Source organism: Arvicola amphibius, chromosome X (genome assembly GCF_903992535.2).
Source record: "Arvicola amphibius chromosome X, mArvAmp1.2, whole genome shotgun sequence".
Taxonomy (NCBI): Eukaryota; Metazoa; Chordata; class Mammalia; order Rodentia; family Cricetidae; genus Arvicola; species Arvicola amphibius.
The window spans coordinates 129,088,012-129,115,135 of NC_052065.1; the positions used below are offsets into that span (position 1 = coordinate 129,088,012).

At 41.8% G+C, this 27,124-nt stretch overlaps 1 pseudogene; it reads right to left on the reverse strand.

The window, feature by feature from the left end:
* LOC119804494 lies at positions 1-25,214 on the reverse strand (annotated as a pseudogene).
* Between the last annotated feature and the right edge of the window lie 1,910 nt (positions 25,215-27,124).

A 27,124-nucleotide genomic window follows, 5' to 3' on the forward strand; every position in this document is an offset into this window, starting at 1 on the left:
TCACAATGGACTCACCAGGTAGGACACAAAGCTCAGATAAGCCACGCTGATCACCACAGCCACCACATACAGTGCCATGTGCTCTAGTTCCTGAACACAAATCACTACAATGTAGATGTTGATGGAGTAGACTATAAGGATCAAAATTCCACCAGCGATCCTCCAGCCTCTGTGAAACAAGGGGCACATAAGTGTACAATAGTCCAACCAAACCACAGACAGAAAAGAAACCTGTGTCTCATGTGGTAAATGGGACAGGTTGAAAAAATGTAAGCGTGTCAAAATTAGTGATAGAGCAGAAGGGCTGGAGTAAATTGAACCTAGCATTTAACTATCTATTATTAACATATGCATATGAATGATGAGTACATGTGTGGGCACACATGCTATAACATGCATGTGAATGTCAGAAGACCACATCTGTAGAGTTATTTATTTTTCTCCTTCATCCTTTATATGAGCCCCAGGGATCGGACTCAGGTTGTCAGGCTTGTGGGGCAAGCATATTTACCCACTGACCTATCATCTCTTTGGCACAGAAATCTAGCATTTATGACCCCAGAAATCAGCAGGTCCTGCCAGGCAGTGGTGGTGCATGCCTTTAATCCCAGCACTTGGGAGGCAGAGGCAGGCGGATCTCTGTGAGTTCAAGGCCAGCCTGGTATACTGAACAAGTTCCAGGACAGGCTCTAAAGCTACAGAGAAATCCTATTTCGAAAAAAGCACACTCAAGGAAAAAAAAAAAAAGGAAAAAGAAATCAGCTGGTCCTGGAAACGCAGAGCCATTTCATTAGATATCAGAACATGGTCCAGGAATGGAGTCAAGACTAGAGTCTTGTGGCCTCAATTTCTCCAAAACCATGGCACTGTTCTTGGAATGTGTTCTGTGTCGTCCTACTTGCCACCCAGGTGCAGTGTACAGGAGTGAGTTGCCTTCAGGTTACTCATTATTGCTTGCTGTTGTCATTCAATTAAATGTTTAAGCTCTCCTGTACAGGCCTCTGTAGGAAAACAAGTTCTTGCCGCATGCTGCCAGTCCAGTGTACCCAGCTTGAACTCAGAGAACTTCACACGCATGACTATCTTAGTCTTCAGAGTATGAACTGCCTGAGGCTCTAAATAAAGTTGACTATTGCATGGACTTCAGTCCGCCTCATTTATCAGCTCCATTCTCCCAGGTCCCACGGTCTCTAGAGTGGTGACAATTAGAGACCCTGGGACCCTAACAGGTCACATGAGCACCTGCACTGATTGGTTTTAACTGCCAACAAGACACAGCCAAGAAACTCATGGGAAGGTAGTCTCAAAGGGAAATTATCTGTACCAGGCTTGCTTCTGGGTGCATTGTAGGGATGATGCAGAACAACCAGTCCACTCAGGATGGCACCATTACCCAGCCAGTGCATCCTCCATAATACAAGAAAGAAGCAAGCTTAGGGAAAACATGCAGGCAAGGATGTGTTTATCCCTTGTTCCTGACAGTACATGTGATAGGACTATCTGAGTTCTGCCTTGACTTCTTCCAGAATGATAGACAGTAATTTGGAATTGTAAGCCAAATAAATGCCCCCCCCCCCGTGCTGCTTGTTGGCATGGTATCTGTCAAAGCAGCAGAAATAAAACTAGAATACACCCCATATTTTTCTTCAAGGTGTGCACAGAACTTATTACCGGAGTGTACAGAATTCAAACCTCAGCAGCAGAGGGTGAAGAGCTAGAACAGGAAAGTGTGAAACAGCTCTCCTCCTTACTGTAGCTCACCCTTGCCAGCGTCTTCATGACCCAAGAAGAAGCAGCTAGAAACTGCTCTGGAAACACACAACTCTCCTAGAGAAGAAATTTCTGACTGGCATGCTGGGTAAAAAGTCACCTCTTGTATACTCTCCTGGGGAGGGTGACAAGTATACTCACATTCCATTGGAGAACTCATTCATCACTGGCTGCAGGCTGGTAAAGGTGAAAATGGGTATGAGAGCGAAGGAAAGCTGAAAAAACCAGATGGAATTACGGGGGTGTATTAGTTTTATCTCTGACGCTGTAATTAAACATTGATGAGAAGCAACTTGGAGGGGTGTTTGGGGGTTATCTGGTTTATTCTTCCCGGTCACAGTCTATCACCAAGAGAGTCAGGGCAGGACCTGAGCAGACACTTCAGAGGAACGCTGCTTATTGGCACTGGCCTGGCTCTGGTGTGCTCTCTCCCTCCACATCAATCATGGAAGCTATTCTTCAGGTTCCAGAGTAAAAGTGGTTACTGCACCACAGAGACACCAGCACTGCTCGCAGACAGGAGTCATAAACCCTATCTCATCTGTGCCATGATAATAGCTGTTCTTATCACCTTGCCTTTCCCAAACATTATTTTTAACCCAGCACTAATCATGATCCTAAGTGCCTTTGTTTAAACACAAAAGACAATGCATTGGGGGCTGGAGAGATGGCTCCATGGTTAAGAACACTTTGTTTGCTGCTCTTGCAGAGGACCTCGGTTCAATTCCCAGCAGCCACATGGCAGCTCACAACTGTCTGCAACTCCAATGTTAGGGGATCTGATGCCCTCTTCCAAACTCTGCAGGTTCGAGGCACACACACAGTGCTCATATACACACAAAGATAAAACACTGATACATGTAAATAAAAATACATAATCTTAAATAAATAAATAACATATTGGATGTGGCTTGTCTTGTAACCTCCAGGGGACGTAGTAGTGCCCTTAGAAATCATTTAATGATTTACCCTTGTTGTATTAACGAGCTACAGTGCTGTGGATTTTTATGTATTATTAAGTTATTTATTTATCTGTGTGTGAGAAAGACAGAGACTGCGTGGGGAGAGAGAGAATAGAAGGACTGACAGACATGCCCATGTTGTGGGTGAATATGGAGATCAGAGGACAACTTTTGGAGACAGTTCTTTCCTTTTACTGTGTCTTCATGGGATCAAATTTAAGACTTTACAACTGCAGAGCTAGCACTTTATCCACTGATCCATCTTGTTGGCCTCAAATTTGTGTTTTATATATTAAGTAGAGCTCATTATTTCTATTTAATGAAGAACTTCCATGCCTTTTCCTTCCTCTCACTCAGCCCTAGTACCCAGCCTCCAACATGAGCTTCCCCAGCTGCCTGCTTACCTGTAAGCTCTACAGAATATTCAGGAAGTCATTCATCCCTGTTAGATGCTCTACATCTTAGAATACAGCAACAAGGAGAGTGGGGATGATGACAATAGAGCGTGTCAGAATCACTTGGGCAAAATGTGACCATCTTAGGTTCAGGAATCCCTGGAAGAAAGCATGGGGGCTGGTGACTACATGTGACAGGAGAGAGAAATGCTTGGGGAAGTCAGGGAAACCTGTAAACCATGGAGTTAGACACTCAAGTGCTATGTCAACCCCCTGAATTCAAACCTAGCACACACCTCCATAACAAATTGGCTGGAATAGGTTCCTGTCATGGTGGAGCTCTGTCCTGCAGCCAGGATCCCCACTGCCCAGATGTAGAGTGCTGCAGGCCCAAAATAGCATCCAAGCACAGAACCCTGGAACAGGGAGAGAGATAGGAGTGTGTGAGTGCTTAGATGACACCTGGAACAACAGCCCTCTGCAGCACCTCCTTCTCCTCGTGAAAGACCAGCACACCAAGTGCTGCACTGGGCACTGCTAGGCAGTGAGACTCGGTGCTGGTGTAATCCAGAGGCTTCACCTGACTGCTGGGCATCCCTTCATCCCTCCTCCACATGCTCCTTCATCTCTAACCTTAAATACTAAAGAGACAGAACCCTGTACTTCCCAAAGCCTGCTCCTTAATGCACTCCCCCAGGCCTTTTATTTCCTCCAGCACCAAAGTATTTACTGAGACAGAGTTTGCAGAGCAATGTGCAAATGCTGGAGCACTATAAATTCAAGTAAGAAAAGAAAAACCTTTAAGAGAGCTTCCTTCTTAGAGGGCAGCCTTCAGGGAGCTGAGCTAGAAGAATCCCAAACTTGAGGCCAGACCGGGCTGCACAAGTAGAACTTATAAAAAAAAAAAAAAAAAAACAAAAAAAAACAAACTAGATTAAATGATTAAATGAAGAGTATGGTGATGCAAGCTTTTAATCCCAGTACTTGGGAGGCGGAGACAGGTAGGTGCCTGGTCTACAGAGTGAGTTTCATGCCTCCCTCCAAGACTACACAATGAAGCCCCTTTTTCAAAAGCCAAAACCCAAACTGATAAGTAAAAATTAATACAAATAAGGGCAGCTCCACTAGTGTAAGAAATCTATTTAGGTCAAGTCAAACGAAATCAATATGCCCGTGTTTTATTAAGAATGATGCTCTCCAGTGGCCAAGTGCATACAGGGGAGACAGGACAGCAGGGAGCCCATGCAGACCCAAAGACCACGTAAGATCACATGTTTCTCCTCTGGGAGCTCATTTAAATACCCTGTGCGAGTGGTCAGGACCTCGCATGCTGGGATTTGGAGTCCAGAGCAAACAACTCCCAAGCCAGGGGCTGTAGGCTGTGCTCCCAACTTAACACAAACCAAAGCAAAAAAAAAAGGAAAACAAATCAGAAGACTTCAAATGAGAGAGGACATCAGCACCAAGAGGACCTGTAGACATAAAAGATGACCAAAATGCAATGCGGGCGAGCAGCTGTGTGATGGAACACTTGCTTAGCATCATATACAAGGTCTTGAGTTCAACCCTGGCATCTTAAAACACTCCACAATAAACAAAAAACCTCAATGAAAAAAAACCAAACAAACAAAATGGATGGGAGAAAATTAAAAATGAGCTAAGCTCCTTCATGTCATCCAAGGCCCGCCCTATCAGAGCATACTTCCTTTCTGCTGACTCCTCCTGACCTTTCTTCAGCACAACCATCAAGAATAGCAGACACATAGGCAGCAGTTAATAAAAAGGAAACAGAAATAACAATGGCCAAACAGCTAAGACGCTACACCTCTATGATATCAGGAGGCAACTCTGAGTCCAAGGCCAGCTCTTCCAGCTCACTCCTGGAATGGATGGGAACAGGCTTCCTAGCCCCACACCATAGAGTGACTGGTGTATAGACTAGAGGAATAGGAGGGGCACCTAGACCTCAGATAAGTTTCCTTGGGTTCCAAGTCATAGCTCTTTTCTGTCCCCATTCAGGCATGCAGTTCACCTGGTGTTCACCACCCACAACCCTGGCTTACTCACCACCTGCTTGTTGGTTTTCCAAAAAAAATGGTTCAGCAAAGACTGAGACAACAAAGACATTGATGATGCAGGACTCAATGAAAAAAGTACTTATTGGCTTCCCAGACTTCCCACTTATTGGCCCAGTTTATCTGTCTAGACTAGAGAGATAAAGACAGCAGTCATTTTTCTATTAGTTGCAGAAATAGAAAGTTTCCCTGTAACAACTCAGAACTTTGGAGTTAGCTGAAAGATTAAAAGAGCAAACAGCTGGCTAGGTGAAACAGATCTTAGCTCACTAAGCTACAAAGAACTCCACAGCCTTTGACAACATTGCACAACCCCCAAATGGGGCAGCCAGCACCCAGGCTGAGCTCCCAGAGACTATCTCAGTTCTAAGTGTGGTGGACTAGTTGTCAAGTGTCTGATCTATCTCAGTCAAGCAATGACTGACTTACTGGAAAAGCCCTCCTCACCTCTGGACCTCAAGACTTCCAGACCTTTTATGAAGAACACTAGCCCCGAATTTGAGGATCACTTTCCTCATCAATTCGGTGATAAACAAAGACCTGCCAGCCTTAGAAATACTGCCCTCCTGCAGAGCACAGCTCCTACAGAGCTCTAGCAGTCAGAAACTAAGCTTGCATCCTTTGTACTTAAAGGATACGAAAGGGCATTGCTCACCTTGACTAAGGCGGAATGCAGGTACATGTTGTGTAGCATGATGACAGCTCCCACGATGTCCACAGCCTGTTCTTTCTGTGGAGTGCTACAGCCTGAATACAATGGCACGAACATGCCCTGAGCACTTGGCTCTGGCTGGGCTTCACTGTAATATACTACAAAGCAACACAACACCTATTAGCCTTTACTGCAACATAGAACCGGAAGGACAGCACTAGGGACACTGGCATCCTTCACTCCTTTATCCTCTATAATAACTTCCTGGAATAGGAATATGGAATCATGAACACAAACACACTTAGTATGCATAAGGGCTTGAGTATAAGCACAGCATCATCAAAGAATGGCGACAAAGGGCTGCTGTGGTCAGAATGGAAACTGCCAGAGGCTCATGACTGACTCAAGCCCCATTGTGCTTGTACAGTTTGGGGATGTGGTAGAAACTTTGGCAGGTGGAACCTCCCTGGAAGAAATACATGAGCCGGGCGGCGGTGGCGCAGGCCTTTAATCCCAGCACTCGGGAGGCAGAGGCAGGCGGATCTCTGTGAGTTTGAGACCAGCCTGGTCTACAAGAGCTAGTTCCAGGACAGGCTCCAAAGCTACAGAGAAACCCTGTCTCGAAAAAAAAAAATACATGAATGGGGGCAATCCTCCTGGACCTAGCCATGTCCTGAACCTCAATGCTTCTGTCTTCCATGAGATAGCACATCTCCTGCCACCAGAGTATTCTGCCCAAGAAATTGCAGGCAGTCTGAGCCTTCTGAAACCCCAGTTAAGTAGACCCTTTGGCTGCTGTTACTTTCATCAAGTATTTTGGTTACAGCTACCAAAGATAACTAATACCGGGGCTTGCTGCTAGGGGCCAGAGGACTCAAGACTATATATTCTGAATATCTTACATTACAGTTAAAATGTACAATACACTTCTTCCTCCCCTCTTCGGGTTCATAACATCTCCAGCTCAGCCTGATCGGGCGCTGGGACCAGAAAGGGAGTGCAGTGGCGGAAGGAGTTTCTTTGTTTCAATAGCCTACCTGCAGCATGGTAGGCCCTTTGTCTGTGAGCTCCTTGGCAAGCAAGGACACCTGATCCTGTAAAAGAAAATCCATAGAGGAGCATTCAGAAGAAGAGATGGGCAGGTGCCAATGCAAGAATTCCTCTAACAATCTGAAAAACAACATGAAATCACCAGAACCCAGCAATCTTACAACAGGAGGAATTGAACACCTCAATCAAGAAGAAGTAGAAAAAATAGACTTTTTGAAAGGGATACAGGCCCTTAAACAGGAGGTAAAAACTCCCTTAAAGAAATGAGAAATGCTTGAGATGAAAAACAAAAAGTTTGAAGAATTGAGTAAATCCGTAAATGATATCCTAAGAAACCAAGGAAAAACAATCAAACAGATAATGGAAACAGTTCAAGACTTGAAAACTGAAATGGAGGAAAGGAAGAAAACATAAACCGAGGGCTAGCTGGATACGGAAAATCTAGGTAAATGAATAGAAACTACAGTAACAAGCATAAACAACAGAATACAAGAGATAGAATAAAGAATCTCAGATTCTGAAGATACCATAGAGAAAATAAATGCACTGATCAAAGGAAACAGCAAATCAAACAAATTCTCATCACAAAACATTCAGTAAATCTGGGACACAATAAAAAGACCAAATCTAAGAAAAATAGGGGTAGAAGAAGGAAAAGAAATACAGCTTAATGGTCCAGAAAATATATTTAATAAAATTATAGAAGAAAACTTTCCCAATCGAAAGAAAGATATTCCTATGAAGGTTCAAGAAGCATACAGAACACCGAATAGACTGGATCAAAAAAAAAAAAAAAAACCACCCCCTCGCCATATAATAATCAAAACACAAAACATACAGAATAAAGAAAGAATATTAAGAGCTGCAAAGGAAAAGGTCAAGTAACTTATAAAGGTAAACTTATCAGACTTACACCTGACTTCTCTATGGAAACCATGAAAGCCAGAAGGTCCTGGATAGATGTACTGCAGGCACTAAGAGACCAAGGATGCAAGCCCAGATGACTATACCCAGCCAAGCTTTCATTCACTACAAATGCTGAAAACAAAATATTCCAGGATAAAAACAAATGTAAACAATATGTAGCCACAAATCCAGCCTTACAGAAAGTAATAGAAGGAAAATCAAAAACCAAGGAGTCAAACAATGCCCACAATAACTCAGACATCTAGCAACCCTTTACCAGCACATCTCCAAGAAGGGAAACACACAATCTTTACTACCAAAAAAATAAATAAAAAAGACCAGAGTTAACAACCACCGGTCATTAATATGACTTAATATTAATGGACTCAAATCACCTATAAAAAGGCCCAGGCTAAGAGATTGGATAGGAAAACAGGATCCAACATTCTGCTGTTTACAAGAAACACACCTCAAACACAAAGACAGACATCTACTCAGAGTAAAGGGTTGGGAAAAGGTTTTTCAAGCAAATGGACCTAAGAAACAAGCGGGTATGTCCATACTAATTTCTAACAAAGCTGACTTCAAACTAAAATCAATCAGAAGAGATGGAAAGGGACATTTTATACTCAAAAGAGGAAAAATCCATCAGAATGAAGTCTCAATCCTGAATATCTATGCCCCTAATAAAAAAGCGCCCACTTAGGTAAAAGAAACATTACTAGAACTCAAGGCAGCCATTCAACCACACGCACTAATAGTAGGAGACTTCAACACTCCTCTCTCACCAATGGACAGGTCAATCAGACAGAAACCTAACAGAGAATTAAAAGACTTACTGGAGGTAATGAACCAAATGGACTTAAGAGACATCTATAGAACATTCCACCAAAATAGGAAAGAATATACCTTCTGCTCTGCTGCTCATGGAACCTTTTCAAAAATTGACCACATACTCGGTAACAAAGCAAACTTCCACAGTTACAAAAAATATTAGTAACCACCTGTGTCTTATTGGATCACCATGGATTAAAATTAGAATTCAACAACAATGCTACCCCCAGAAAGCCTACAAACTCATGGAAACTGAACAGTCAACTACTGACCACACCTGGGTCAAGGAAGAAATAAAGAAAGAAATTAAAGTCTTCCTTGAATTTAATGAAAATAAAGGCATATCATACTCAAACCTATGGGACACTATGAAAGCAGTGCTAAGAGGAATGTTCATAGCACTAAGTTCCCACTTAAAGTAAACGGAAAAAGCACACATTGGGACTTAACAGCACAACTGAAAGCTCTAGAAAAAAAGAAGCAGACTCACCTAGGAGTAGTAGAAGACTGGAAATAATCAAACTGAGGGCAGAAATCAACAAAATAGAAACACAGAAAACTATCCAAAGAATCAATGAAACAAAAAGCTGGTTCTTGGAGAAAATCAACAAGATTGACAAACCCCTAGCCAAACTAATCAAACCGAGGACAGAGAACATGCAAATTAATAAGATCAGAAATGAAAAGGGGGACATAACCACAGACACAGAGGAAATTTAGAGAATCATTAGATCTTACTACAAAAGCCTGTATGCCACAAAATTGGAAAATGTAAAAGAAATGGACATTTCTTTTAGATAAGTACCATATACCAAAGTTAAACCAGGACCAGGTGAACAATCTACATAGTCCTGTTAGTCATGAAGAAATAAAAACTGTTATCAGAAACTTCCCTACCAAGAAAAGCCCAGGACCTGATGGTTTCAATGCAGAATTCTACAAGAACTTCCAAGAAGACCTAATTCCTATACTCCTTAAGGTATATCATAATATAGAAACAGAAGAGTCATTGCCAAATTCCTTTTATGAAGCTACAATTACCCTGATACCTAAACCACACAAAGATTCAACCAAGAAAGAGAATTAAAGGCTAATCTCACTCATGAACATCGACACAAAAATTCTCAGTAAAATACTGGCAAACAGAATCCAAGAACACATTAGAAAAATTATCCACTACGATCAAGTAGGCTTCATCCCAGAGATGCAGGGATGGTTCAACATATGAAAATCTATCAATGTAATCCATCATATAAATAAACTCAAAGAAAAAACATATGATCATCTCATTAGATGCTGAAAAAGCATTTGACAAAATTCAGCACCCCTTTATGATAAAGGTCTTGGAGAGATTAGGGATACAAGGGTCATTCCTAAATATAATAAAGGCTATTTACAGCAAGCCAACAGCTAACATCAAATTAAATGGAAAGAAACTCAAGGCCATCCCACTAAATTCAGGAACACAACAAGGCTGTCCACTCCCTCCTTATCTCTTCAATATAGTGCTTGAAGTTCTAGCATTAGCAATAAGACAACATAAGAGGATCAAGGGAATTCGAATTGGAAAAGAATAAGATAAACTTTAGTTATTTGCAGATGATATGGTAGTATACATAAGCGACCCCAAAATCTCCACCAAAGAACTCCTATAGCTGATAAACTCCTTTAGTAACGTGGCAGGATACAAGATCAACTCCAAACAATCAGTTGCCCTCCTATACACAAAGGATAAGGAAGCAGAGAGGGAAATCAGAGAAGTGTCATCTTTCATGATAGCCACAAATAGCATAAAATATCTTGGTATAACTCTAACCAAGGAAGTGAAGGATTTATTTGACAAGAACTTTAAGTCTTTAAAGAAAGAAATTGAAGAGGATACCAGAAAATGGAAGGATCTCTCTTGCTCTAGGATTGGGAGAATCAACATAGTAAAAATGGCAATTCCACCAAAGGCAATTCATAGATTCAATGCAAATCCCCATGAAGGTCACATCAAAATTCTTCACAGATCTTGAGAGGACAATTATCAACTTTATATGGAAAAATCAAGAAACCCAAGATAACCAAAACAATCTTATACAATAAAGGAACTTCTGGAGGCATTACCATCCCTGACTTCAAACTCTATTACAGTGCTACAATATTGAAAACACCTTGGTATTGGCATAAAAACAGAGAAGTCGACCAATGGAATGGAATAGAAGACCCTACTTTTAACCCACAAACCTATAAACACCTGAGTTTTAATAAAGGAGCCAAAAGTACACAATGGAAGAAAGAGGGCATCTTCAACAAATGGTGCTGGCATAACTGGATGTCAACCTGTAGAAGAATGAAAATAGATCCATATCTATCACCATGCACAAAACTCAAGTCCAAATGGATTGAAGACCTCAATATGAATCTGAACACAGTGAATCTGATAGAGGAGAAAGTGGGAAATAGTCTACAACATATGGGCACAGGAGACTGCTTCCTACGTATAACCCCAGCAACACAGACATTAAGGGCAACATTGAATAAATGGGACCTCCTAAAGCTGAGCAGCTTCTGTAAAGCAAAGGACAATGTCACTAAGACAAAAAGACACCCTAGTGACTGGGAAAATATCTTCACCAACCCCACAACAGACAAAGGTCTGATCTCCAAAATATATAAGGAACTCAAGAAACTAGACTTTAAAATGCTAATGAACCCAATTAAAAAATGGGGCTCTGAACTGAACAGAGAATTCTCAACAGAAGAAGTTCAAATGGCCAAAAGACACTTAAGGTCATGCTCAACCTCCTTAGTGATCAGGGAAATGCAAATCAAAACTACCTTGATATACCATCTTACACCTGTCAGGTTGGCTTAAATAAAAATCACCAATGATAGCCTTTGCTGGAGAGGCTGTGGAGTAAGAGGTACACTCATCCATTGCTGGTGGGAATGCAAACTCTGCAAGCACTTTGTAAAGCAGTGTGGTGGTTTCTCAGAAAATTCGGGATCAACCTACCCCAGGACCCAGCAATCCCACTCTTGGGAATATACCCAAGAGATGCCCTATCATATTACAAAAGCATTTGTTCAACTATGTTCATAGCAACATTGTTTGTAATAGCCAGAACCTCCAAACAACCTAGATGCCCTTCAGTGGAAGAATGGATGAAGAAAGTGTGGAATATATACATATTAGAGTACTACTCAGTGATAAAAAAAAATGACATCTTGAATTTTGCATGCAAATGCATGGAAATAGAAAATACTATTCTGAGTGAGGTAATTCAGACCCAAAAAAGATGAACATGGGATGTACTTACTCATAATTGGTTTCTAGCCATAAATAAAGGACATCAAGCCTATAATTTGTGATCCTAGAGAAGCTAAATAAGAAGGTGACCCCCCCCCAAAAAAAAAACAGATAGTTATCCTCCTGGATATTGGAAGTAGTCAAGATGGCCGGGCAAAAATTGGGAACTTGGGGGCAGGGTGGGATGGGGGTAAGGGAAGATGGGGAGAATGGGTAGACCTTGGGGGAATGAGATGGTTGGGATATAGGAAGGGTGGATATGTGAGCAGGGAAGCATATATCTTAATTAAGGGAGCCATTTTAGGGTTGACAAGAGACTTGACTCTAGAGGGTTTCCCAGGTATCCAGGGAGATTCCCCCAGATAGTTCCTTGGGCAGCAGAGGAGAGGGTGCCTGAACTGGCCTTGTCCTATAGCCATACTGATGAATATCTTGCATATCATCATAGAACCTTCATCTGGCGATGGAGTGAAATAGAGACAGAGCCACACATTTGAGAACCAGACTGAGCTCCCCAGGTCCAAATAAATAGCAGAAGGAGGGAGAATATGGGCAAGGAAGTCAGGACTGTGAGGGGTACACCCACCAACCATGATGGTGGAGCTCATCTTCTTGGAGCTTACCAAGGCCGGCTGGACTGGGACTGAAAAAGCACAGGATAAAACCGAACTCCCTGGACATGCTGGTCAATGAGGGCTGCTGATAAGCCAAGGACAATGGCACTGGATTTAGATCCTACTACACATACTGGCTTTGGGGTGGCCTAGCCTGTTTGGATGCTCACCTTCCTAGACCTGGAGGGAGGGGGGAGGATCTTGGACTTCCCACAGGGCAGGGAACCTTTACTGCTCTTTGGGCAGGAGATGGGGTTGGTGGAAGGGGAAGGGGAAGGTAAATGGGAGGCAGGGAGGAGTTGGAAATTTATAATAAAAAAATGTACAATGCAGATATGTAGAGACCACAGTGTTCTGAGGAAACAAATCTACAAAAGGTCTTGCTGGTATTTGTGTCACTGTAACTGCTGATACAGATCAAAGAACAGTTCTGTTCTTAAAACCACATTCTATACACTGCTGTTCACCTGCTCAACTAAGAATCTCCTCTACTTGCTCCCGTCTTCTGGGAGTGGGTCATTCCTTAACACTGCCCACCCAAACTTCCTCCTGGCTTAGAATTTCTCTTGCAAGCCTTGGGATAACCTGAAAAATCTATTCATAGACTAGATGCCATTTAATGTTCAGTCAGGCCTGTAAGTAGAAATCAGTTTATAACTGAACATAAAAAAGTGAACATGGTGGTATTGATCCCTAGCAATGGGCAAGCAACAAACCAGAAAAATAATCAGCCATGTATTACTCATCAAACGTTGTTGTTTTATTTTTGTCTCACTCTACAGCCCTGGCTGGTCTGGAACTCTCTAGGTTTATCAAGATGGCCTCAAACTCAGAAAGACCAGTCTGCCTCTATGTAGTTGCTAGTATTACAGGCATGAACCACCACACATGTTCACCACTACCATCAGCTTCTCTAATATAGGAAGTAGTCAAGCTTGGTTAATTAATTTCAGTCATGATGAGCACAAACAGAACTGCTTTGAGTTAGCAGTCAACATAAGCCTCTGTTTGTTCCACCCTAAAACTGTCCTGCTGTCAGGGTAGCTAAGTTGGAAGCAAAAATTGAAATAACAGGAGAGAAGAGGGAACAGGAGGGATGAGAGAAGAGGGAAGAGGAAGAAGGAGGGAAGAGGAAGGAGGAAAGAGAAGGGAAGAGGAAGGAGGAAAGAGGAGGGAGGAGAACTAGAAAGGATGAGTGAAGAGGAAGGAGGAGATCTGAAGAGGGATGTAGAAAAGATTGGAGGGTAAAAGAAGGAATAGGAGGGAAGAGAGAAGTAGAGGGAGGAAGGAAATATAGGGAGGGGGAGAAGTGGAAGGATGCAAGAAGAAAGAGGAGAGGGGAAGAAAGGGGAGGGAAGAGAAGACTAGGAAAAAGGGAATTTGAGAAATGGTAGGAGATGTGGTGGAAAAGTAGAAAATAATGAAGTGGGAAGATGAGGGACTAGGGAGGAGAAAAGTGTAGGGAGGAGGGAAGATAAAGGAGATATGGGAGGAAATAACAGAAAAGAAGAAAGAAGATAAAATAGGTGTGAGAAGGGTGGAAGGAAGAATTAGGACAGAGAAAGGCAAAAGAGGTGTAGCAAAGATGAGAAGGGAGGATGGTAGAAGAGGAGGGTACACCAATATTAAAGAAGAAGAAGGAAGGAGGGAAGAAGACAAAGGAGAGTCATGGGGGATATAGAAGTGAGGGAAAAGAAGTAAGGAGGGGTAAAGGAGAAGGGAATATGAGGGAAGAAAAGAAAGGATAGAAATGATGGAAGGGGGATGAAGGAAGACAGAGGAGGGATGAGGATGGGGAAGGGGCTAGGAGTGCAAGGAAATGGGGAGAGGAACAAAATGAGAAGGAAGAGGTGAGAGGAGGGAGGAAGAAGAGAGAAGAGGCATGCAGAAGAGGGAGAGAAGGAATGATCCAGGTGGGAAAGAAAGGGGGAGAAGAGAGGAAGAAAGACAGGAAAAGAAGAGAAGAACAAAAAGGGAAGATGAAGAAAGATGGAATAGGAGGGAGCAGAATAAGTGAGGGTAGGTGGGTAAAGAGCATAGAGGGAAAGAAAAGAGAGAAAAATGTAAGTAGGAGGGAAGTGAGGATAAGAGGTTGGAGAAGGAAAGAGAAGGGATGTAGGATAGTTGAAGAGGACAGAAGAGATTGGTGGAAATAGAGATGAGGGAAGAGAATCAAAGAGAGAAGATGAGGGAAAAGGAAGGAAAAAGGGGAAAGAGATAGGAAGGAAAAGAAGGAATAGAAAGGGGGAAGCTAAGCAAATAGGAAGGAGGAAAGCATATGGACCAGAGATGAGGAGGAGAAACAAGAGTAGCAGATGGATGGGGTTAATAGGGAGCATGAGTAAAGAGGATGCACAAGGGAAGGCTGGGGATGAAGGAAGATGACACTTCAGGAGGGAACAGGGAAGAGAATAAAGGGAAGGAAGTAGATCTGTGAGGTTTTTGGCCAGCAAGAGGACCTGTTCCTGTACTGAGGATATCAATCTGGAGGGGTAAGTGTGTGCCCCGGACGCTCCGGAATGGAGTACAGGCACCCTCCAATTTTCTAAACTTTCTGGCCATTCAGCAGGGCTTCTCCCTGGCTACTGGCTTTCTCTATTTATCCCATCCCAGCTTGCCCCCAACCATCCCTTTCCATCTGCGGGGTCCTAGGATCCCCCAAATCAGTCTGCCTCAAGGCTGAGGGTCTGGGGACCCAGTGGTGAATGCTCCTGCTGCAGGGGTTTATTTGTTCCACACGACACTGCACCTGCCAAGCCCGCCCTTTTGTCTACAAGGTCCTTGGCCAGCAAGAGGCCTTGCTCCTGTACTGAGATCCATCTGGAGGGGTAAGTGTATGCCTGCCTGGCCGGCTGGGTATCCCAAAAACAGAGTACAGGCACCCTCCAATTCTGTAAACATTTCTGGCCATTAACAGGGTGTCTCTTTAGCAATTGGCTTTCTCTATTTACCCCCACCCCATCATGCCACCAAGCACTCCTGTTCATTGGCAGGGTCCTTAGATCCACCACCACAGCCTGCTTCTGGGTGGAAAGGATCTGAGAGCCAACTCCAGTGCAGAGGGGACCTAAGAGAGGGCAGACCAAGAAAAAAGTCCCAAGTACACAGTTAGCCACAGCAAAGATTGGACCAAGACACCAAGACTCACCTGACCACATTTGAAGGAAGAGCTGGGCAGGTGCCAATGCCAGAATCCCTCCAACAACCTGAAAAGCAACATGATAACACCAGGATCAAGTGAACATGCAACAGGAAGACTTGAACACCCTAATCCAGAAGAAGTAAAATAAATCAATGTTAAATGTAATGTTATGAAAGTGATAGAGATGTGAAAAATTCCCTTAAAGATATGGAAGAGAAGAATAACAAAAAATTAGAAGAAATGAATAAATCCCTCAAGGATACCCAAGGAAACCAAAAAAGCAATCAAACAGGTAATGCAAACAGTTCAAGACTTGAAAACTGAAATGGAAGTAATGAAGAATACACAAACCGAGGGATGGCTGAATATGAAAAATCTGGGTAAACAAACAGGAACTACAGAGACAAGTATAACCAATAGAATACAAGAGATAGAAGAAAGAATCTCAGATGCTGAAGATATTATAGAGGAAATAAACTCATTGTCAAAGAATGCAGCAAATCCAACAAATTCTTAACACAAAACATCCATGAAAACTGGGACACCATGAAAAAACCAAACCTAAGAATAACAAAGGTATTGGAGACCACCAAGTCCAGTTGGAATGGGACTGATGGAACAGGGGACCAAACCGGACTCTCTGAATGTGGCTGACAGTGGAGGAAGACTAAGAAACCAAGGACAACGGCAATGAACATGAACTCTACAGCATGGACGGGCTCACTGTGAGCCTTGTCAGTTTGGTTGCTCACCTTCCTGGACTTAGGGGGAGCTGGGAGGACCTTGGACTTAACATAGTGAAGGGAACCCTGATGGCTCTTTGTCTTGGAGAGGGGCGGAGTGGGGGTATGGGTGGAAGGGAAGGGAGGGAAAGGGGAGGAGGAGGGGAGGAGATGGAAATCTTTAATAAAAAATGAGAAAAAAATTCAAAAAAAGAATAACAAAGTTAGAAGAAGAAGAATTACAGCTCAAAGGCTCAGAAAATACATTCAACAAAATTATAGAAGAAAACTTTCCCAACCTAGAGAAGGATATTCCTATGAAGGTTAAAGAAGCATACAGAACACCGAATAGACTGGATCAAAAGAACAATCGTCCCCTCACCCTATAATATAATCAAAACACAAAACATACAGAATAAAGAAAGAATATTAAGAGCTGCAAAGGAAAAAGGTCAAGTAACATATAAAGGTAAACCTATCAGAATTATACTTGACTTCTCTATGGAAACCATGCAAGCCAGAAGGTCTTAGATAGATGTGCTGTAGACACTAAGAGACCATGGATGGGAGCCCAGAGTACTATACCCAGCAAAGCTTTCTTTCACCATTGATGGAGAAAACAAGATATTCCAGGACAAAAACAAATTTAAACAATACATAGCCACAAAACCAGCATTACAAAAAGTAATACAAGGAAAACCACAACCCAAGGAAGCCAACAACACCCACAAGAACACAGACATCTGACAACCCTGCACCAGCACAATTGAAAGAAGGGAAACACACAAACATTACCACCAAAAAATAACCAGAGTTAATAACCACTGGTCATTAATATCACTTAATATCAATGGACTCAAATCACCTATAAAACGGCACAGGTTAAGAGACTGGATATGAAAACAGGATCCAACATTCTGCTGTTTACAAGAAACACACCTCAAACACAAAGACAGACATATACTCAGAGTAAAGGGTTGGGAAAACAGACCTAAGAAACAAGTGGGTGTGGCTATACTAATATCTAACAAAATTGTATTCAAACTAAAATAAATCAGAAGAGATGGAGAAGGACACTTTATACTTATAACAGGAATAATTCTTCAGGATGAAGACTCAATCTTGAATAGCTATGCCCCTAATATAAAAGCAGCCACATATGTAAAAGAAACATTACTAGAACTCAAGGCAGTCATCCAACCACACACAAACTAATAGTAGGAGACTTCAACATCCCTCTCTCACCAGTAGACAGATCAGACAGAAACTTAATAGAGAAATAAGAGAACTAAGAGAGGTAATAAATCAAATGGGCTTAACAGATATCTATAGAACATTCCACCCAAATAGGAAAGAATATACCTTCTTCTCACCATCTCATGGAATCTTCTTGAAAATTGATTACATACTCAGTAACAAAGCAAAATCCACAGATACAAAAAAATTAGTAACCACCTGTGTCTTATCGGATCACCATGGAATTAAAGTTAGAATTTAACAACAATTCTACCCTCAGAAAGCCTACATACTCATGGAAACTGAACAATCAACTACTGAACCACCCCTGGGTCAAGGAAGAAATAAAGAAAGAAATTAAAGTCTTCCTTGAATTCAACGAAAATAAAGATACAATATACCAAACCTATGGGACACTATGAAAGCAGCGCCAAAAAGAAAGTTCATTTCACTAAGTGCCCACATTAAAAAAAAAGAGAAAACTCACATTAGAGACTTAACAGCACAGCTGGAAGCTCTAAAAAAAATAATAAGCAGACTCACCCAGTAGGAGTAGAAATAATCAAAAAGGACTGAAAATAATCAAACTGAGGGCTGAAATCAACAAAATAAAAACACAGAAAACAATCCAAAGAATTAATGAAACAAAAAGCTGGTTCTTTGAGAAAATTAACAAGATTGACAAACCCCTAGCCAAAATAATCAAAAGGCAGAGAGAGAGAACATGCAAATTAATAAGATCAGAAATGAAAAGGGGGACATAACAATAGACACTGAGGAAATTCAGAGAATCATTAGGTCTTACTACAAAAGCCTGTATGCCACAAAATTGGAAAATGTAAAAGAAATGGACATTTTTTTTAGATAAGTACCATATACCAAAATAAATCAAGACCAGGTTAACAATTTAAATATACCTATAAGTCACAAGGAAATAGAAGCTGTCATAAAAATCCTCCCAACCAAAAAAAGTCCAGGACCTGATGGTTTTAATGCTGGATTCTATCATTATGATCAAGTAGGCTTCATCCCAGAAATACAGGGCTGGTTCAACATATGAAAATCTATCAATGTAATCCATCATATAAATAAACTGAAAGAAAAAACCATATGATCATTTCATTAAATGCTTAAAAAGAATTTGACAAAATTCAACACCTCTTTATGATAAAGGTCTTGGAGAGATTAAGGATACAAGGATCATACCTAAATATAATAAAAACAATATACAGCAAGCCAGCAGATAACATCAAATTAAATGGAGAGAAACTCAAAGCCATTCCACTAAAATCAGGAACAAGACAAGGATGTCCACTCTCTCTATATCTTTTCAACATAGTGCTTGAAGTTCTAGCAGTAGCAATAAGGAGATCAAGGGGATTCAAATTAGAAAGGAAGAAGTCAAAATTTAGTTATTTGCAGATGATAGGATAGTGTACATAGGTGAACACAAAAACTCTACCAAAGAACTCCTACATCTGATATATACCTTCAGTGATTTGGCAGGATACAAGATCAACTCAAAATCAGTAGCCCTCCTATATAAAAAGGATAAAGTAGTGGAGAGGGAAATCTGAGAAACTTCACCTTTCATGATAACCAAAAATAGCATAAAGTATCTTGGGGAAACACTAACCAAGAAAGTGAAAGATCTATTTGACAAGAACTTTAAGGCTTTGAAGAAAGAAATTGAAGAGGATACCTGAAAATGGAAGGCTCTCCCATGCTCTTGGATAGATCAGATCGTCATAGTAAAAATGGCAATTCTACCAAAGGCAATCTATAAATTCAATGCAATACCCATCAAAATCCCAACAAAATTCTTCACAGACCTTGAAAGAACAATAATCAACTTTATATGGAAAAACAAAAAACTCAGGATAGTCAAAACAATCCTATACAATAAAGGCACTTCTGGAGGCATTACCATCCCTGACTTCACATTCTATTACAGAGCTACAGTAATGAAAACAACTTGGTATTGGCATAAAAACAGAGACGTTGACCAATGGAATTGAATTGAGGACCCAGATATTAACCCACAAACCTATGAACACCTGATTTTTGACTAAGGAGCTAAAATTATACAATGGAAGAAAGATAGTATCTTCAACAAATGGTGCTGGCATAACTGGATGTCAACCTGTAGAAGAATGAAAATAGATCCATATCTATCACCATGCATAAAACTCAAGTTTAAATGGATTAAAGACCTCAATATAAATCTGACCACCCTGAACCTGATAAAATAGAAAGTGGGAAGTAGACTGCAACACATGGGCGCAGGAGACCACTTCCTACGTATAACCCCAGTAGCACAGACAATAAGAGCAGCAATGAATAAATGGGACCTCCTGAAAATGAGAAGCTTCTGTAAAGCAAAGTACACTGTCACTAAGACAAAAAGGCAACCTACTGAATGAGAGAAGATCTTCACCAACCCTGAATCAGACAAAGGACTGATCTCCAAAATATATAAAGAACTCAAGAAACTAGACACTAAACTTCTAAATAACCCAATTAAAAAAGGGGTACTGAACTGAACAGTTAATTCTTAACAGAAGATCAAATGACCAAAAGATACTTAAGGTCGTGTTCAACTTCCTTAGTGATCAGGGAAATACAAATCAAAACAACTTTGAGATACCATCTTACACCTGTCAGAATGATTAAAGGAGATGTCCCCAGCTTGTTCCTTGGGCAGCTGAGGAGAGGGATCCAGAAATGGCCTTATTCTATAGCCATACTGATGAATATCTTGCATATCACCATAGACCTTTCATCTGGTGATGGATGGAGATGGAGACAGAGATCCACATTGGAACACTGGACTGAACTCCCAAGGTCCAAATAAGGAGCAGAAGGAGGGAGAACATGAGCAAGGAAGTCAGGATGATTAGGGGTGCACCCACCCACTGAGACAGTGGGGCTGATCTAATGGGAGCTCACTAAGGCCAGCTGAACTGTGACTGAGGGAGCATGTGATCAAACTGGACTCTCTGAACATGGTGGACAATGAGAGCTCACTGAGAAGCCAAGGACATTGGCACTGGGTTTTGATCCTACTGTATGTACTGGCTTTGTGGGAGCCTAGTCTGTTTGGATGCTCACCTTCCTAGACCTGGATGGAGCAGGGAGGACCTTGGACTTCCCACAGGGCAGGGAATCCTGACTGCTCATTGTACTGGAGAGAGAGGGGGAGTGCAGGGAGGGGGAGGGAAATGGGAGGAGGGCAGGAGGTGGAAATTTTTAATAATAATAATAATAAAGCAAAGAAAACAAAAACCAACAATGATACAGAACTGTCTGTCATCTGTCAATCATGTTTTAAATAAACGCTGATTGGCCAGGCAGGAAGTACAGCCAGGAAAACCAGACAGGAATTAGAAATGATGCAATGAGAACAGGAGAATTCTGGGAAGGAGGAAGTTGATTCCTCCCATGCAGCGAGCGAGCCCCGACCAGCGGGGAAAGATCACCACCAACACAGGATTCTTCTCTGATCACACTTTATTGAAGCGCTGCTTGGTTGAGGGAGAGCTGGAAGCAGGGGGCTCCGAGCCGGGCTGGGTGGCGGCTTATATAGAGGAGGACGGGGCGTGTCTACTGATTAGGTGACGTGGCAGAAAAGGATTGGTGGAAACCTGTTGCTAGGCAGATGTGGCGCGAAAAGTTCGCGCCACATACTTGTTTACTTTAGCCCTCGGCGCCATCTTGTAATGGCGAAATGTAAGTGCGGCCGCCACACTCCCACTCCTGCCCAGACCATGGAAGCAGCAGGATGTGATCTGCCCCACTGAAAAAGGTACTGAGCCACATGGCTAACATAGATCAAAATAATGGGTTAATATAAGCTACAAGAGCTAAGAAGTAGCCTAACCTAATGGGCCAATCAGCTTTATAACTTATAGAGATCTCTGTGTGACTTTCTTTGGGGCTAAATTGCTGAGCACTGTACCTACTAGGCAAGCTTAGCTGAGCTTCATTTTCAGCCTTTCCCCCCCAAGACTGGGTTTTCTAACAGCCCTGGCTGTCCTGGAACTTGCTTTGTAGACCAGGTTGGGATTAAAGGTATGAGTCACCACCATCTGGCTTCATTCTCAACCTCTTGTGTGTTTTCCAGACAGGACCTTGCTATTACTGAATCCATGGAACTCATGTCTCAGCCTGAATACTGGGATTACTACCTTACCTATGGATACATGTAGTGACTGTACACTGAACTCAAGCAGCTGCCTCCCTGTAGGGAAATCAGGAGTGGACAGGAATTGTGGGAGGCTCCTCTGTGTACATTCTCCCTTCAGATCTCAAGACAACTAAGTTATTTGTCCTGGATGTTTTATAAAAGTTTGCTGTTTTATGACATTTCCATGCATGTTCCTGAGTGTACATGCATGCTGCCGCCTGGCTGGCTCAGCTGTATTTTTACCATATGGTGTGTTATATCTAGTTCATTCCCAGTGGATCAGTGAGCTCATTTGTAAGTTTATGTATTAAACAGCCTATCACCCAGAGTTCAGTATTACTTTGAAATAGCATTGTTTAGTGACAGGACAGATGGTTCTGTGATTAAGAGCACTGACTGCTCTTCCAGAAAACCCAGATTCTATTCCCAGCATCTACATGTTAGAATTAAGAATATTATATTTGGCAGGCAATGGTGGCACATGCCTTTAATCCCAGCACTTGGGAGGCAGAGGCAGGCAGATCTCTGTGAGTTCAAGGCCAGCCTGGTCTACAAGAGCTAGTTTCCAGGACTGGCTCCAAAGCTACAGAGAAACCTTGTCTCAAAAAAAGTTTGTTTTTGTCTTCAGCTATCCTTACTTTAGCCCAGTTACAGCATTATATATGAAGTGAGTCTCTTATTAATCCATTCTAATCATCTTTGCATTTTAAAATAAAAGATTTGAAAACAATTCAACCACCATGTTGTTAGTTCATTTGCAGCATGTCTTCAGCTTTTAGTCTATCCTCAGGGGTGTGCAGCCCTCACTACACTTCAGCGTTAGAGTGTATGTTGCCTTCTTAATGTCACACACCCTTCTTCTTCTGTCCCTAGTGCTAAGTAGCCTTATCTCACGGGTGCCAGAGAACCTTCCTGTCTCTTTTCACTATTCTCCAAAATTGATGGATTTTTTTTCACCCCATTCTCCTATTGAACAGATGAATTCTACATTTGTTACATTTCTCTTGAAGTCTGCCCAGAGTTTCTATCTCCATTTATTTCTGGAGGACTAACTCTTTACTTGCTAGAACATTTTTGTTAACAGTCCTTCTAAGTTTCTACCACATAATTCCATCACCTCTATCTAGGTATTAGAATCTGCTGACAGCCCTGCCCCACAAACCCAAGGAGGGACTTTTTCTGGTTATATGCTAAGTGAGTTCGACATTTTTGGTATTCTTTTATCAACTTCTGAGTCTTGTTTAAATCGTTAAAGAGAATTTCTTACTGTTTTAGGATATTATCAATATAGTTATGTCTAAGCCACAAGTTCTGATCAGCCATCTGTCTACTGTGGTTCCAGTATCAATTTAATTCTCAGAGCTTCTGCAGTACTGATTGGATCTGTTCCAAGGACAGCAGCTAGGATCTGAACCACAGCTTCTCCTGTACATTCTTCAGTTCTCAAAAGTCCACATGTGCTTATGAAGCCATTTCTAGCCTTTATTTGCTAAAATGGTACAAGTAGGTGTTGAATGTCATCAAGAGTTTTTCTGCCAAGTATTTTTTTCTGTGGATTCTTTGTCATTTATTGGTGTGTGTGTGTGTGTGTGTGTGTGTGTGTGTGTGTGTGTGTGTGCAAGGTTGGGTGATAACTGTCACAAGTTCCGTTTCTGATTTTTCAGGTAGTTCACCTCCATGTATATTTTAGAATTCTCAGTTGTATTCATCTTTGAGTAATCTACGGACACCCAGAAGTTTTACCTTGGGAAGCTTCTCAGATTCTAGCCTCCTTCAGGGCTCAGTTTAGTGATCAAAACCCAGTCGAGTCCCTTCCTACTACACATAAGACAGTCAAGTACTCTGGACTTGCTCTTCATGCTTGCATCTATCCTCCATCTGGTTTCACCCTCCCTCTCTTTTTTTTCAAGAAAGGGTTTCTCTGTTTGACCGTCCTGGCTGTCCTGGAACTCGCTCTGGAGACCAGGCTGGCCTCAGACTCACAGAGATCTGTCTGCTTCTGTCTTCCTAGTGCTGGGATTAAAGGTGTTTCTCTGTAGCTTTGGAGCCTGACCTGTAACTAGCTCTTGTAGATCAGGCTGGCCTCAAACTCACAGAGATCTGCCTGCCTCTGCCTCCCGAGTGCTGGGCTTAAAGGTGTGTGCCACCACTGCCCAGCTATAACTGGCTTTTTAAACTTTAGTGTTAGTTTTGTTTTTTTGAGACAGGATCTATAGCCCAGGATAGACTTAAGCTCATGACAGTTGCTCTGCTTTCCCTGTCCCTAAAACTGTATATCTGAAGCGCAATGCCTAACTGAGATAACCAGCTTTATTAATTCCTTAAATTAATTTCTTTAAACTTAATTTCCTTAAATAGAAAAGATTGATTTGGCTCAGTTTTTCTGGTTTTGACTCATGATTGGTTCCATTGTTTTGGAGCCTGTCACGGTTAGAAGCACTTAATAGATAAAAACTTGAGAGTGCATAGGCAGCAAAGGTGGATGGGTCCCAGCACCCTATTCGAGGACACATTCCCTGTCACTTGGCCCACTGTCTCAGCAAAGCACAAATTCACCATCAAACTTTTAACACATGATACTTCAGAGGACACTTCCCCAAAACAAAGTGACATGTTGGGTAGTAGGGAAAACTGTTAAGAATGTAAAAAAAGTAGATAGATAGATAGATAGATAGATAGATAGATAGATAGATAGATAAAATAAAATAAAAATAAAAATCCAGTTATAGCCGGGTAGTAGTGATGCTTTCCTTTAATCTCAGCACGAAGGAGACAGAGGCAGAGGCAGGTAGATCTCTGTGAGTTTGAAGTCATCCTAGTCTACAGAGTGAGTTCCAGGACAGGCTCCAAAGCTACAGAGAAACCCTATCTCAAACAAACAAACTAACCAAAAAGGAATTTATTATTGCAGCTGGAGAGACAGCACAACGGTTAAGAGCATTTTGTAGAGGAACTGAGTTTTGTTTCCATCACCCATGTTGGGCAACTCACAACTACCTCTAATTCCAGCTCCAGAGCATTTGAGCACCTCCTCTGACCTCTGTTGGCATTGCATTCATATGTACCTACCCTATCACACACACATAATTAAAGCAAATCTCTTAAAAAAGTAAACAAAGTTAACATGCCTGTCCATTAACATTATTGAGAAGTCCAAATTCCTCAAGAGACCAAAGTTTCAAGTGCCTACTACCTGTTCATCCCCGCCCATCCCCTGCACTCCCTTTTTTTTTGATAAACTTCCTCCAATACCTTCACCTCCCAGTCCCTAGAACAGGCAGACCTGCTCTCAGGTTTATCCTGGATTATGTTGTCCTTAGCTGAAGGAGCCCTTCTGCTAGGTTTTTCTGCCTTACAAAACTCGGCCTGCCCCATTCTCATATAAAGATCAAGTTAGTGTTGCCTTGATTCAGACCTAGTAATTCTTGCCTATTCATTCTATAGACAGACCCTATCCTACTTCTGTCACACCGCCTAAAATCTTACTAAACTGTTTACACACTTTGTCATACTGTCTCTGAGTCCTCCTACCACACAGCTCCTATTGTTGGTCAATTCGACCATGAACTTGTAATAATTTCACTTACTCGAAATATATCCCTACTCCTATCCATATAAAACTACAGACATCTAACTCCAAAGACTTTCTGTCAGCTGGCTGTACTACTTACAGATCCCATTCACTGTGCAAGTAATTACTAAGGGATGGGTAGTTACTCTTCTAGAAACTGGCATCATGGAAAAAAAAAATGGCCATCCCCTTCAGATGAAAGTCTATGGGGTTACAGAGAGGCTCTTCTACCCTCCTTAATACATATGCCACACACAGACACAGGCAGCCAAACATCATGAACATAAATGAATCTAAAAGCACATACACACATACACTAGCAAGCACTAAATGGGACTAGAGAAGAAAGCCTATTGAATCAGGGCAGGCAGGAAGATGTAAGCAGAGGCTCTGGTAAGTGCATACAGGAATTGTGTGGAATGCAAGTATTTCAGACAAGCTGCACAGGGCCTGGACAAAGGCTCAGACGCAGACATAGAAGAAAGTGCATAGAATTCAGTCCAATCCTGCACTTGGCAGTCCTGCTTTTAGATAACTATTAGAGTTAAAAGTTACAAGCAGGGCAGTGACACATGCTTTTAATCCCAGCACTTGGAGGGGGGATCTCTATTGATGGTGTAAATCACAAACAATCCCACACCAGTTTGGAATTATGATTAATAGAATGGTTATTTATTTAAAGGGGAAAAAACTTACAGATCACCGTCCCAGACAACAGCCCTCTGCGCAATCAGGAAGGGAGCCTAGTCGTCAGAAGCGGAGCCGGAAGCCAGAGAGAGAGCGGAGGGAAGTGGCCGCATTTTTAAAAAGAGAGACCATGCCCCAATGGGCTGGTATCTCAGCGGCTATTGGCTGAAGGAGCAGAAGGAGCTCCCGCAACACCTCCCCCTTTTGTTTAAGTAAGAGAGTTCTAAACCTACTATGAAATTATATACAATAAGCACAAATATCCTATTCCAACTAGCTTAAGTCTTGTATAATAAATAACTTGGCCAAGTCATGAGAGGAAAGTAACTACATTTATATAGTCTTCAACCCCATCGAAGATCTGAGAAGGAAAATAATGTTACCTGAGTAATTAGGGAGTGCATTCAAACCACTTCTAAAACATGCAACAAATCATAGAGACAACTAGCTACCTGGACAATCACCCAAAGTCACGTTTGCAGCGTTGAAGCAACCAACTTTGGCTAAGGCCTAACGTAACTGACATACCATTTTCAAAGGCAAGAAACTTTTCAGAACTATCTTACCCTGTCTTGGCAGGATATGACAGTCCTGTTTTATCCATTTATGGATGCTCTGTATTTGTCAGTGGTTGAGGTATGGGCATTTCTTTGCCCAAAGGCCAGTTCTGCCAAGAAGAAAGGCTCCACGTGGAGTGTCTTTGGTGCTCAACATTCTCTCAGGAATAGATTGGTGTTGCCAGGAGCAATTGTGTCTCACTACCAAATTATTTGTCTACCATGGAACTCTGAGTTAAATTAAAGGCCATTTTCTACAGCTCTTTGAAGAGGTTGAAGATTATCTATCTATTCTGAGTATGATCTCTATCTAACGAACCTGATTAGTCTAATTATAAATGACAAACATAGATGACTACTGATCTATATAATTCTCAATACCTATCTAACTTAAAGACTAAGACAATAAACAACTGTGCAATAAATGAGGACAATATGACCTCCAAATATAAACAATGTACAAATATACA